This window comes from Neolamprologus brichardi, chromosome 17, assembly GCF_056152115.1.
Source record: "Neolamprologus brichardi isolate AB-2024 chromosome 17, ASM5615211v1, whole genome shotgun sequence".
Classification (NCBI taxonomy): Eukaryota; Metazoa; Chordata; class Actinopteri; order Cichliformes; family Cichlidae; genus Neolamprologus; species Neolamprologus brichardi.
The window spans coordinates 30215020-30221019 of NC_142120.1; positions in this window are offsets into that span (position 1 = coordinate 30215020).

The following is a 6000-nucleotide window of genomic DNA, read 5'->3' on the forward strand; positions in this document are numbered from 1 at the left end:
CTGGAAAGGATTCTTCCAGTGTTTGCTGGACTTTTTTTGTTTGTCATTAATTTCCATTAGATGTATTTTTGTTTGCATTTTGTTTGCGTAAAGTTTCTGTTCAGTGATCATTTCAGGACACACCAGACCTATCTGGTTGTGCTTATCGCAGCATTTTTAGCACTTACTCAAAAAAACTCCAGTCATTTTTAATACGCTTTTAATACTTCTTGGTCAGAACCAACATAATAGTAAAAAGGCTGCAAAATTGTAGTAGCAGTGGTTAAAGTTCAAACCAGTTCCCATCAGTTAACAAGTTTAAAGGTAGCAAGAGGTGAAGACAGGATTAAAAAACAAAAAAGAAAAGAAAAAAAAACAGCTTCCCATCTCCCACCAATCCCACTTGGTATAGAGCAGATTGCCTAGGCTGAGATGCATGTCAGTAATTAATTCATTCTGTGAACAGGAGAATTTGCAGAGAGATTTTGCAATAACAATAAACTTTCATACTGCAAACATTCAAATTAGGGTTTGTACCGTTACAAATGCTTTCAGTTCACCTACAGGCAAACAGTATTAAACCCCAAAGTTTTTTTTTGTTATTTTTATTACATTCTACATATGAAGCAAGAATATAGAATTATGTAGCAAAGAAAATATTGATAGATAGCTCTAAGTGTGTCTTATATTTTAGATTCCTCAATGACGCCGACCTTTGCTTTTTTGACCGTGCTGCAAACCCTTGGCCTTCTCTCAGTGAGCTTCATGACGTAGTCACCTGAAATGGTTTTCACTTCACAGGTGTGCCTTGTCAGGGTTCATTTGTGGAATTTCTTGCCTTCTTAATGGGGTTGGAACCATCAGTTGTGTACACAGCTGACAGTCCTATTTGACAGTTGTTAGAATTCATATTATGGCAAGAACCAGTCAGCCAAGTAAGAACAAACAACAGTCCATCATTACTTTAAGAACTGAAGGTGAGTCAGTCTTTGAATGTGTCCCCAAGTGCAGTCGCAAGAATGATCAAGTGCTAGGACAACACTGGATCACCTCTGCTGCTAAATCACCAGCCTCAGAAATCACAATTTAACAGCACCTCACATTAGAGCCTAGATTAATGCCACACAGTGTTCCAGTAGCAGACACATCTCTACATCAACTGTTCAGAGGAGACTGTCCGGATCAGGTCTTTATGGTCAAATAGCTGCTAAGAAACCAAGACTAAGGAAAAGGAACAAGCAGAAGAGATTTGTTTGGGCCAAGAAACACAAGGCATGGACATTAGACCAGTGGAAAGCTGTACTTTGGTCTGATGAGTCCAAATCTGAGATTTTTGGTCCACCCGCTGTGTCTTTGTGTGATGCAGAAAAGGTGAACAGATGGTCTCTACATGCCTGGTTCCCACCGTGAAGCATGGAGGAGGAGGTGTGATGTGTGGGGGTGCTTTGCTGGTGACACTGTTGGGGATTTATTCAAAGTTGAAGGCACATTGAACCAGCATGGCTCCAAATGCATCCCGTCCAGTTTGCATTTAGCCTCCAGGCTGTATAAGCGCTATTTGACCAAGAAGGAGAGTGATGGAGTGCTGCGTCAGATGGCCTGGCCTCCACAGTCACCTGACCTAACCCCAATCGAGATGGTCTGGGATGAGATGGACCGCAGAGTGAAGGCCAAAGGACTAACAAGTGCTCAGCATCTCTGGGAACTCCTTCAAGACTGTTGGAAAACCATTTCAGGTGACAAACTCATGAAGCTTATTGAGAGAATGCCAAGAGTGTGCAAAGCAGTAATCAAAGCAAAGAGTGGCTATTTTGAAGAACCTAAAATATGAAACATGTTTTGAGTTATTTCACATTTTTGTGTATACTAAATAATTCCATATGTGTTCAGTCGTAGTTTTGATGCCTTCAGTGAGAAACTACAATGTAAATAGTCATTGGAAGTGTTATCAGTGTTGCGGAAGTTGGGCAACATTCACAGTAATTGTGAGTGCATCAACATGTATGATGAGGTGAAAAAAAAGGGCACCAAAGAAACAACAGACTGAAATTCTGTACAAGGACCAGACAACAGAAGACTGAATCAAAATGACTTTCTCTGTTGATGCCTCCTTTTGACCATTTGGGACAATATGCAAATGTTGAGCCAACAGTGGAGCTTCCCTGGTCTCTCTGCAGAGTTGCATTTCATGCAGAACAAAGAATTTGGTGCTAGTTTTCCAGTTTGATGGAGCCCCTTGTCCCACTAGATAACTAGATAAAAAAAGATAAAACGGGATCCTGTGAATTTTGATCAGCTTGGAGAACTAATAATGCAAGAATGGATCCTCATTAGTCTGGATTTGGCCCAAAGTTCTGATATCCATCAACACTGTAAATATTCTTTTCATAACTTTGATTTAACTATCAATAAAATTCTTTGAAACATATGAAATGCTTATGGTTGTTCTTCAAGAGATCCATAAAAAATAATCCAAATAAAAACTGAATGAAACAAAATGTTTTCTTCTGCCAGCTTCTAGCTTCTCACTACTAAAGATGGATACTAAATGCTTGTTCTGGCTCCGGCTGGACAGAGGACCTATCAGGACTAATCACCTGCGACATCAGCATGTTAGAAGCAGAAGGCTGGTGTTGCCTGCAGTCATATCTCTCCCTCACCAGGCTCTCTGAGCAGATTCAACATGAGCTTAATTAATGATTTGATAACTGCAGAGGCGTTAAAAGGAGCATGGAGACGAGCATTAATCCCATATAAAAGAGCTAAACTGGTTAGTGATGTGTGGTGAAGAGGCTTCTTACATGCTCACGCTTATTCCGATTGGCTCAGTGTGAGCTCACCAGCATGCTGAGAGTAAGACCGAAGTAAGAACTAAAGAAAGCAGATGTTTACGGAAGGGTGTATCAGTGTGAGCCTTCACACTGCAGGGAGCAGCGGGTAGTTATTAAATCTAGATGGAGATGCCATCTGTAAGATATGCAAGTCAGTTTGGATGAATAAAGGTGGGAGGATTGGGCGCTGTAGGGTTCAAAACACCATAGGTGGATTTCTGAAAAGCTTCAATTTGCACAAGTGGTCAAGGAATCTACTGAGCTTCACCTGCTATGAAGGAGACCACAAAATGAGCAGATGCGGATGGATGAAGTTTGGTTATTTCACTTGAGAGAATATATTTTTGTTGTAAAAACTTTTGCATAAAATACATTGCTATGAGTTTTTGGTACCAACCAGAGGACAATGATCACAGTTTTTTATTTGCATATGTATTTTTTATTACCTCCGGAAAACAGGTAATGTCTTTGGTAGCATTTACATGCACCTAAAACTGCTGAAGCTGCTGTGACACTCAAAGTATAAATGACGGCTTTATAACCAATTAGCTTGACCAGTTTCAGTTTGTGGCCTTCGTCTGGATCAGAAAAGTATTTGCATGTGCTTTATTAATATGTTGTTCTGTCTGAAAATACAATAGCTTGAAAAGTTTTAAATAAATTCTGATAAAACGTTATCAAATTTGGCTTCCATCCACCCAGGTGTTGAAGGTCTGCTTAACAATTTACTGGTTGAAAATTGACAAAAAGCCTTAAAACTTAAACTATGATTCTTACAAGTATGGTGTGTATTGTCAACATATAGAAAGCACTGTATTAAGATTTTAAAATATCAAGTCAGATTTCACCTCTGACCTCTTCTTCAAGGTCAGTAGATTGATCTGAATGTCAATGTGATAATAATGTTATATAGAGGAGTTTGAAATGCTGGTTCTTAATGCCGTTGTTTGTACTGACAACAAACGCGCATACAGGGAATGATATATGGTCGGAAAAGGTCAAATTTTCATAAACATTGTTTTATCTTAAAATTCTTCTACCTTTGTTTGTATTGGACACGTTTAGGACATGATACTGGTATATGGAGATTCAAAAATCACATCACAGTTTGCCTCCAAATACGTCACATTCAAACCTCTGACCTCACTTTTACATTTCACATCTGTCTTTCTTTGAAGTGAAAGAGACAGAGAATGAGCTAAGGTTAGTTAGAAATGATAAGATCAGGTTATTTATGTCCAGATGTTCTTAATTCAGTAGCTATTATTCATTATGTACTTCTAAAATAAACATGTCATACTACCCTTATCTGATTTTAACTGCAGTACAAACTTCATAATATATGTTAAAAATGAAGAAACCAAAATAAATATATATGAAATACATTATAATTCCCTTAAAACTAAATATTGCTCAGAGAGTCAGCTGCCTTTGCAGAGGTTGCAGAGTGCTTCTTGTATTTATTTATTGCCATTTTAGTCATGAATATTAATGGTTTAAAGTAAAAATTAATCACCAAAAACTCCAATAAGCTTGAAGCCGAGAGATTTACCAGAGGGCAGGTGTGGTAGTATTACAGTGCGGCTCTGAACACATATTAAATGTACCACAGACTGAGCTTTTAAACAATGAAAGAATGATGATCATTTATGTACAAATCTTCTTGCTGTAGAAGAAAGAGAGTTTTTGTTTGAGTCATAGAGCATGACAATGTATCGCATTCTGCAGCCAGACTGGGAGAAGCTTGGCACTTGCATCACTTCTGCTGAAACAGAGCATGGCAGATATCAGGGGGACAACATCTTTGTGGCTCTCTCATTGAACAAAACCAATGAAACACATCACATTAATTCTTTGCTTTGCCATGAGGAGGCAAAACACCAAACAAGCCAGCTGTCAGTGAAAGAAAATCCCCCCCAGGACAGGTATAAATCTGGATAGTCCAAGAGTAAAACCACACACCAGCAGTCAGCAGTAAAATCCCTCCACCATTCAAAAGCATAATCGCCCTAATCCCACATGTATCTGTCTAGAGGCTCGAGATTTGGCCTGAATCTGTCCTTCCACTTAGCCATTCCTCTGTGTCTGAGCCTCTGCTCTGTTTGTGTAAATGCGTTTGTTGTTGGGCATTATGTGGCGTCTTCATCAGTATGAAACTCTGAACAAACACGTTCAGTGCTCCCCTTCACTTGACGTTAAGTTCATCGTTAAAATGTGTATAAAATCAAATAACCTCAGACAGAGTGCCTCTTCTTTTTAAAACAGATTTACGCTATTCATCCAAACGTATGCGGAAATAATACTCCTTGAGTAAGATTTACTCAATAACTCTATTCAGTTTGAGATGCTTCTAGAATTTCTCCATTGCATATATTTTCTACTTCCAGAACTTTTATTTCTATAATATAATAAATGTCATTTCTCTTTTTTAAGCGCTGTCTGGTTACTGTTTTATTTTGTAATGCCCGCGCCACCAAAAACAAGTTTGTGGAGAATCGATCCCAGTATGCAGAGTTCCAATGACTAATTGTGACCTCTCCAGCAAACTGCAATCACACAGTATTGACTCCATTTGTGTTTTGACAGTCTTTGGTTGTGAGGACACTGCTGATGATCTCAAACACGCTCACAATGTCGCTGAATAATGTTTTATAGATCATTTAAACATCAGCGACATTTAAATGTCTAAATCTGGTCACATTCTAAATAGTTCCTACTAATACATACACTTACTGGACACATTATTAGGTACACTTTGCTAGTACCACGTGGATCTTTTGTTTACTTTTGGAACTGCCTTAATTCTTGGCACAGATCTAGAGTTGGATGTCTCGAGACCGGTCTCAAGACCACTTTTTCGTGGTCTTGGTCTTGTCTTGGTCTCGGATCCCTCAGTCTTGTCTTGGTCTCGCTGTCTCGGTCTTGCTGTCTGAGATCAACATAGTGGTCGGGAGATTTGGAGTGAACAGTATCCATGACACACAACGTAACGTTCGATAATGTGTCATGCTGTGCTTAGAGAGTGCTTTGTAGTGAATCAGAAGAGTCGACTCCTCACTTAATTTCCTTTCGATGCTCAGCTCTCACACAGTGGCTCAACTATGCTCCAATCCCTCCATAATGTGGCCAATCACATGCGAGGATACAGGATAATATCATTATGTGAAAAACAGAAAGGTTGAGAGACGCG